Here is a 10313-nt window from a genome sequence, read left to right on the forward strand (position 1 = left end):
CACACACACACACACACACACACACACACACACACACACACACACACACACACACACACACACACACAAGGTGAAGTAAATGTCAAAGCAGCAAGATAATCGAGTAAATTTCAGTTTTAATTTCATCCAGCATAAGCGTGTCATAGACAAGGTCAAGATGCAGCCACAGTATCTCGTGGGACGCTTTATAATCCCTGGAATGTACGGATGACATTAGTTGTGTTCTCATGGGATCATTAACGCACGAATATAAATACAAATCGCCAAAAAAAAAGTGTTTTTGTTTTGAAAGAAAGTGCAGCAGATGGTTATATTCTTCGTGGTATATCACAAACTGAAGCGCTTTCCATTGATCTGTAGTACCAGGTTGTGTTATACGTCAGGTCAGTGCAGTCCAGTCAAGATGAGGATTATATTACATAAACAATGGTAATTTTAGTGTCAACACTAGATCATAGGTGTTCTATATGCAGATAAATATAAGTTAAACCTAGCTGTAAACATCATTTACAAAGACAGAATTATGTGAAGACTCTCAGCTCCTGCAGTGAAAATTCACCAGTAGAGTGAAGTTGAACATTGTTGTGTTTACCATAGAGGTGAGAGAGTGTCTGGTGGTGTGATCATTTGATGCTCCACACGATATTTTATTCAATCTGAAATATTAGATGGCTGCAAAACTCGAATGATGAGATCAGTTATAAAAAGACTGATTAATCACTTGAGCTCTGGCTAGCAGTGCTTCCTACCAGTTCAGATGTCATGCAACAAAAATGGAAAAATGTTCCATAACAGAGAGCTTAACAAGCTACATTGCTAATTAAAGCTCGCCCATGCTCTCTATGCACGTCACATAGTACCCTCAGGAACAAACCGTAAACCCATAAATGTCAGCCAGAAATTTGGGAATGAGACGTAATAAACTTTGATTATAGAAAAGAAAAGGGGATTCATTTCCTTAGATCAAGAATCAATTGGACAGAATGAAGATGCTTTCTCTGAACGAATTTCTTAAGCAAGTAAAACCAATCTATTGGCTGCAACCTATATGAAAAATCTGTTAGGGTTTTTAATGCTTTTGAGTGAAGAACACTTTATAACAGTGTTAATGAGTGCTGAGTGTGTATGTGAGTGAAGAACACGTTATAACAGTGTTAATGAGTGCTGAGTGTGTATGTGAGTGAAGAACACGTTATAACAGTGTTAATGAGTGCTGAGTGTGTATGTGAGTGAAGAACACGTTATAACAGTGTTAATGAGTGCTGAGTGTGTATGTGAGTGAAGAACACGTTATAAAAGTGTTAACAAGTGCTGAGTGTGTGTGATCAATTTCAACATTGTTATAATGTTAAGAACACATTATAACATTGTTATAATGTTAAGAACACATTATAACATTGTTATAATGTTAAGAACACATTATAACAGTTCTGAGACTGATGAAGTTATAACTTGATAAAGTTTATTTTCTTCACAATTATAAATTGTACATCACACAGCGTATTTCCTCAGATATTAATATTTGGTACTTTAGGTAATATTACTGGTACCTGATGTGTTGTAGGCAGTGAACATTGTTCAGTCGTTCAACAAACATTTCTCTGTATCACCTGAAAACATTGAACTACAAGATCAGTTAGAAATAACTGATCTTGTAGTGAAACATTTATATGTTCCGCTTAATGTTCATGAATGTTGTTATTTATGTGTACTTATTCGAGTGTATTTACATGTGCCAGCAAACATTCAACTTCTTGAATCTTAACAAGTCAAAGATTAGAGAAAAGAGTTTATAATGTCATTTTATACTCCATTGTGCGACTAGAAATTACAATAATTGATGTCAACATCAATTGCTCTAATTACTCACAAAACTTCCTTTACTATATTAAATTACAAAGTATTAATGTTTTAAAAAATAGGTGATGATTTGTGCTATTTAAGAAGGTGAAGAAAAGACATTGTTTGCAGGAGAGTCTTTTCATGGAATAACGTTTTGATCTATGTTGATTTTTGTTCAGTAACTTGGTCAGTCACTGCACTCTGTGTCAATGTGTGTTAATGTGTTCTACACTCCCATACCCACTCAGTATTCTTTAACAATGTGTGATAGTGTACTCTGCATTATCAAACACGCTCAACACACTTTAACAATGTGTAATAATCGGCTCAACACACACACCCACTAAACACTTTTTAACAATTATCAATAATATACTGTACACTCACACATTCACTCGGCTAACAAAACAGCTTCGTATCAGAAGAAAAGCAGAACTGTTATAGTACATTTGAGGGGGACGTTGAGAGCTGTGAACCCCAAACACAGCATTTCCTCAAAGAGGAACTTAACTCTTCAAATGTAGCCTCACCATGAAGCATTACCCATATATGATATTAGAACAAATGTTTTAATATCATTATATACAGAGAGATGTAATTACAGAGAGGGACACACAGAAATCTGTGCTTTGTAAATACATCCACCCGGGTAGACTCGTACCGTAGTCCAGCCAGAAGAGAAGAACTTCCCATCCGGCAACACCACCATGGTGAGGCCAATTATTGTTTTTAATCTGTTAAAATTAATTTTATGTATCTTTCTGTATCTTCTGTGTTAACATGTATAACAATTTGGTGTGTGTATATATGGTGTTACTATGTATAACAGTTTGGTGTATATATATATATGGTGTTACTATTTATAATAGTGTGATCACTGTATCTCTAGTGTTGTTATGCATATTATAGTGAGCGAAATGTTCTTACAACAAAGTTACTTCACGATGTATAAGAATATCAGTGAAACAAATAATGTATATTTGTACTTTATTTGTTTTGTTAAGAGATAAGTAAATAATAAATCTGAATGTCACAGGAAGTCAGTTAGAAACAACAATTGCATGGTGTGAATAGAGGTAACATGAGTGTACTGAAGTTACTGAGTGTTGAGTGTGTGTTGTGAGGGTAACTCCATGCAACACTGCCCATATAGAATATCAATATACAGGTAGATATAATAACAGAGGAGGTTACAAAGAAATCTGTGTATCCTCCCATGTTATTACATGTGATCATTGTATCCCTGTAAACCTGGTCCAGCCAGAAGACAGGAACCTCCCAGCCAGCCACACCATATGTTTTTCATCTGATCCTTTTATTTATGTGTTATATTTGTTTATTTTGGGGGGGATTTTGCTATTTATAACAGGATGATCATTGTATCTCTGGTGTTACTATGTATCTCAGCTTGATTCCTGTATCTCTGGTGTTACAATGTACAGCAATGTGATCACTGTATCTCTGGTATTACTGTGTAAAACAACGTAATCTTTGTATCTCTGGTGCTACAGTGAATAACGGTCTGATATTTGAATCTCTGGTGTTACTATGTATAAAAATGTGATCTTTATGTATATTTTGTTACTAAGGATAACAGAGATCACTACATCTCTGTGAGGCCATTGCATCCCCGGCTCTTATGTTAAGAAGGTCACGTGTGCTTGTGTGTGAACTCCAAACAATTAGTGATTTTCCGTCTGGCCTTCGCACGGAAAGAATGCTGAAAATGTGTGAGAGCCGTAAAGTATATTTACACATTCCTAAAAATACTTCAAGAAAATATCAATGCGCTTTGAGAAGAACAAAAGAACATAGTGTTTAGTGTAGTGTAGTTGCAAGTGAAAGCAGCAATTGTACAGCTGGTACTGGGGAACCTTCCCATGCCACCGTAAACAAGGATTGTTGGTGATGAAAGATTGAACGTAAAACAATGGGAGAAGCTCAGTAAGATCAATGGTTACAGCGAAAAAATCCAAACACTGAAATCAAATTAATGAAGTGTTGAAAAGTACGAGAAAATATAGGTGAGTACACACGCACGAGCACGCGCACACATACACACACACACACACACACACACACACACACACACACACACACACACACACACACACACACACACACACACACACACACACATATATATATATACACACACACATATACACACACACACATACACACACACACATACACACACACACATACATACACACACACACACACACACACACACACACACACACACACACACACACACACACACACACACACACACACACACACACACACACACACACACACACACACACACACACACACACACACACACACACACACACACACACTCAGAAGTGTCCTTGTTTGCTGGTGATGTGAAGTTAATGAGAAGAATCAAATCAGATGAGGATCAGGCAAGACTACAAAGAGACCTGGACAGGCTACAAGCCTGGTCCAGCAACTGGCTCCTTGAGTTTAACCCTGCCAAATGCAAAGTCATGAAGACAGGCTGCAGACCTGGTCCAGCAATTGGCTCCTGGAGTTCAATCCCACCAAGTGCAAAGTCATGAAGATTGGGGAAGGGCAAAGAAGACGCATATCAACCAAATAACTGCTGCAGCATATGGGCGCCTGGCAAACCTCAGAACAGCATTCCGACATCTTAAAAAGGAGTCGTTCAGGACCCTGTACACCGTGTACGTTAGGCCCATATTGGAGTATGCGGGACTAGTTTGGAACCCACACCTAGCCAAGCATGTAAAGAAACTAGAGAAAGTGTAAAAGTTTGCAACAAGACTAGTCCCAGAGCTAAGAGGTATGTCCTACGAGGAGAGGTTAAGAGAAATCAACCTGACGACACTGGAGGACAGGAGAGATAGGGGGGACATGATAACGACTTGCAAAATACTGAGAGGAATTGACAAGGTGGACAAAGACAGGATGTTCCAGAGACTGGACACAGCAACAAGGGGACACAGTTGGAAGTTGAAGACACAGATGAATCACAGGGATGTTAGGAAGTATTTCTTCAGCCACAGAGTAGTCAGGAAGTGGAATAGTTTGGGAAGAGATGTAGTGGAGGCAGGATCCATACATAGCTTTAAGCAGGGGTACGATAAAGCTCATGGTTCAGGGAGAGTGACCTAGTGGCGACCAGTGAAGAGGGGGGCCAGGAGCTTGGACTCGACCCCTGCAACCTCAACTAGGTGAGTACAACTAGGTGAGTACACACACACACACACACACAGAGAAGACACGAGAGAGAGGGGTGGGTTGATTGCATTTTCCTAGACTGCAGGAAGGCCTTTGACACAGTTCCTCACAAGAGATTAGTGCAGAGACTGGAGGATCAGGTGCATATAACAGGGAGGGCACTGCAATGGAGCAGGGAATACCTGACAGGGAGGCAACAACGAGTCATGGTACGTGAAGAGGTATCACAGTGGGCGCCTGTGACGAGCGGGGTCCCACAGGGGTCGGTTCTAGGACCAGTGCTATTTTTGATATATGCGAACGACATGATGGAAGGAATAGACTCTGAAGTGTCCCTATTCGCAGATGATGTGAAGCTGATGAGAAGAATTAAATCGGATGAGAATGAGGCAGGACTGCAAAGAGACCTGGACAGGCTGGACATGTGGTCCAGAAACTGGCTTCTCGAATTCAACACTGCCAAATGCAAAGTCATGAAGATTGGAGAGGGGCAAAGAAGACCGCAGACAGAGTATAGGCTAGGTGGACAAAGACTACAGACCTCACTCAGGGAGAAAGACCTTGGGGTGACCATAACACCGAGCACGTCACCGGAGGCACACATCAACCAAATAACTGCTGCAGCATACGGGCGCCTGGCAAACCTGAGAATAGCGTTCCGATACCTTAATAAGGGATCATTCAAGACACTGTACACTGTGTATGTTAGGCACATACTGGAGTATGCAGCACCAATCTGGAACCCACACCTGGTCAAGCACGTCAAGAAGTTAGAGAAAATACAAAGGTTTGCAACAAGGCTAGTCCCAAAGCTCAGGGGAATGTCGTACGAGGAAAAGTTGAGGGAAATCGGACTGACGACACTGGAGGACAGAAAGGTCAGGGGAGATATGATAACGACTTACAAGATACTGCTGGGAATAGAAAAGGTGGACAGAGATAGGATGTTCCAGAGAGGGGACACAGAAACAAGGGGTCACAACTGGAAGCTGAATTCTCAGACGAGTCACACAGACGTGAGGAAGTATTTCTTCAGTCATAGAGTCATTAGGAAGTGGAATAGCCTAGCAAGTGAAGTAGTGGAGGCAGGAACCATACATAGTTTTAAGAAGAGGTATGACAAAGCTCAGGAAGCAGAGAGGGAGAGGACCTAGTAGCGATCAGTGAAGAGGCGGGGCCAGGAGCTGAGTCTCGACCTCTGCAATCACAATTAGGTGAATTAGGTGAGTACACACACACACACACACACACACACACACACACACACACACACACACACACACACACACACACACACACACACACACACACACACACACACACACACACACACACACACACACACACACACACACACACACACACACACACACACACACACACACACACACACACACACACACACACACACACACACACACACACACACACACACACACACACACACACACACAGTCTAGGGGGTCAGAGACTACAAACCTCACTCAAGGAAAAAGATCTTGGGGTGAGTATAACACCAGGCACATCTCCTGAAGCGCACATCAACCAAATAACTGCTGCAGCATATGGGCGCCTAGCAAACCTCAGAACAGCATTCCGACATCTTAATAAGGAATCATTCAGGACCCTGTACACCGTGTACGTTAGGCCCATATTGGAGTATGCGGCACCAGTTTGGAACCCACACCTAGCCAAGCACGTGAAGAAACTAGAGAAAGTGCAAAGGTTTGCAACAAGACTAGTCCCAGAGCTAAGAGGTATGTCCTACGAGGAGAGGTTAAGGGAAATCAACCTGACGACACTGGAGGACAGGAGAGATAGGGGGGACATGATAACGACATACAAAATACTGAGAGGAATTGACAAGGTGGACAAAGACAGGATGTTCCAGAGATTGGACACAGTAACAAGGGGATACAGTTGGAAGCTGAAGACACAGATGAATCACAGGGATGTTAGGAAGTATTTCTTCAGCCACAGAGTAGTCAGTAAGTGGAATAGTTTGGGAAGCGATGTAGTGGAGGCAGGATCCATACATTGCTTTAAGCAGAGGTATGATAAAGCTCACGGCTCAGGGAGAGTGACCTAGTAGCGATCAGTGAAGAGGCGGGGCCAGGAGCTCGGACTCGACCCCCGCAACCTCAACTAGGTGAGTACAACTAGGTGAGTACACACACACACACACACACACACACACACACACACACACACACACAAAGTCAGTACACGAAATGATGGACTACGTAACAACAAAACGCAAGGAGGCAGAGGAGAGGTTTGTTCTCAAGGCCAACAGAAATAATGGAAAAACCAGAATGAGCCCCTGGTTTACCAGCAGGTGTAGGGAGGCAAAAACTAATAGCGCTAGATAATGGAAAAAGTAAAGAAGGCAAAAGACCCAGGAAAACGAAGAGATTAGTCGACGAGCCAGAAACGAGTATGCACAGATAAGGAGGGAGGCCCAGCGGCAGTACGAAAACGATATAGCGTCGAAAGTCAAGTCTGACCCGAAACTGCTTTATAGCCACATCAGGAGGAAGACGACAGTCAAGGACCAGGTAATCAGGCTGAGGAAAGAAGGTGGGGGAGCTCACAAGAAACGATCAAGTATGTGAAGAGCTTAAGAGGACCGGTGCCTCTTACATTCTGAGAGAAGCTGGAGCTGGTGTCACCCCGCCCTGCTCTACTCTGAGAAAACTTATCCTCATTTCTTCAGTTGCTCCTCTTGCAATATTGTATAGCTCCTGATGATGCACTGAGAAGTGTGCAAGTACCTGAGCTAAGGATTTCCACCCCCCTCCCCCACCCTTTAGCTTGTCTGCCTGAAGGCTGGCTGCCTTGGACCAAAACTTCTAGCGTTAGCTGGGCGCGAAAGTATTGCACCAGTATGGTAAGGTGGTAGAGCACTGAGTACCATGTTCCATGGTTTGTAGGTTCGAATCTCCTTCGATCTGAGATAGTGTTTGTGAATACTTCGCCTGTTTTGCGAATTCTATATATATATAATATATATATATATATATATATATATATATATATATATATATATATATATATATATATATATATATATATATATATATATATATATATATATAAATATATGCAAAACAACCACTGTGAAAGAATAGAGAAGTTCCAAGGGCTTTCGTGACTACTCACATTATCCTTGATAATGTGAGTAGTCACGAAAGCGCTTGGAACTTCTCTATTCTTTCACAGTGGTTGTTTTGCATATTCCGAAATCACCTGTTTACTGTGATCTTATTGCATATATATATATATATATATATATATATATATATATATATATATATATATATATATATATATATATATATATATATATATATATATATATATATATATATATATATATATATATATATATATATATATATATATATATATATATATATATATATATATATATATATATATATATATATATATATATATATATATATATATATATATATATATATATATATATATATATATATATATATATATATATATATATATATATATATATATATATATATATATGCATGCAGAAGAGGCCAAATAGGGAGAAAACTTTAGTTCGAGATCGTTTTCACTCTCGTGCATTATTAGCTTTGCAATGTTACAAGACAGCAACAGATATGAGGGGAAAAACTGTGAGGTAAAGCAGAAGGTATCATTGGCAGCCCATGTCACACAGAGTGAGGCCTATTACCAACCTCTACACTTACCTCCTGTCTCCTCACACCCTTCCGGGGTAAAGGGAGGTGGAGGACCTCAGAGATTAACAGACAGCAAGTTACAGAATATTAAGGTAGCGCGGTAGTCAGCCTAAAACCAAATCTAATTGATATCAACCGATCTCTTGCCATATGGAATTATTTTACCTACGTCGTCAGTGCACCCCTTAAACTTAAGTTTAAGTAACTTTGCATTACTATACGAATCAGAAAGTTCCAGAAAGTGCCAGCAGAAAAGATATTTCCCTACTACCAACATATTTACTTATTCTGCTATATTACATTTACACTTTCTTTATACTAGGAGCCCAGAGGCACTAAATCACTAACACTTGCTAACAGTATGAAATTCTCCATAAATGGCACTACCGAAGGTGGATCGCAATCCCTGATGGGCGAAACGTGTGGGATAGTCTGTGATCGTCTACCCTGAAAACAAAACCAAAGTAATTGAGCATTAGCACAGGTATAGTCTCTCCTATACTACATCCCATCACTTCGAGCATAGGGAGAGCACCTCACAGATTAGCTAGCCACCTTAACAGGTACCTCTCGACCTTATAGGCACCATCAGCCATGGCCGTCTTAAACACTCAGGTGACCTCTCGCGTTTTCCTACCGAATGTCAAAAATAAAAATCCTATAGCTTCCTTCAATGTTAAAGCCCTCTTTACCCCTTTACTGATGCTACAATAAATATTCTGAGACAGGCTCATCGACAACCACGATATCCCATTACTTCTTCTGGATTTCATCAGTCCAGTGGATCATTGTGTTAATCTATCCTCTTCAAGCATCAGAACAACTGCTGCAAAGCTTTGGGATAGCAATGGGCAGCCTACTCGTTGCTGTGTTTGCCAGTCTCTCCATGGAGAACCAGAGACCGAGAAATTTAACCTCATTCCCAACACCATTACCTGGCTAAAATACGTTGAAGTTGGTTTTCCATCCGAGACGTTTCAGTGTTGTAGTGCGGGCAAAGTAACATTTTTGAAGGGACTAAGGGAAGCCAGTTATCTAGACTTGAATCTTGGAGGTGGGAAGTACTTTGCAACAAGGTGGGAAGTATATTATGGGAAGTACTGCAACATATCAACACGCGCTCTGACAGAGGAGTGTTAAGTTTTGAGACTCTCTGACCGCGGGTTCAAACCCCACCCGTGGTATGGAGTGTTAATATGTTGCAGTTTTTTTAACTATAGTGTAGGCACACCTCTAGAAAGACAGTGATGAAGTGAATGATGGTGAAAGCATTTCTTCTTTTTTGGGTCACCCTGTCTCAGTGGGAAACTGTCGAGGTGTTAATGAAAAAAAAATTTATTATATTTTCATTATCAAATGTTGATTTTTTCTCGTTAATAGATAAATCAAAAAATTTATTTGTCGTATACTTTCAGTTTATGTATGTAGGGAGGATGTAACAACTACACTACAACTACACTCTGTTCTCATTAAAAGGAGTTTTGATTGTCCACGCTGCGAACTACCTGTTTGATTGGTTACTGGCTCGCG

Source organism: Cherax quadricarinatus, unplaced genomic scaffold (genome assembly GCF_038502225.1).
Source record: "Cherax quadricarinatus isolate ZL_2023a unplaced genomic scaffold, ASM3850222v1 Contig2631, whole genome shotgun sequence".
Classification (NCBI taxonomy): Eukaryota; Metazoa; Arthropoda; class Malacostraca; order Decapoda; family Parastacidae; genus Cherax; species Cherax quadricarinatus.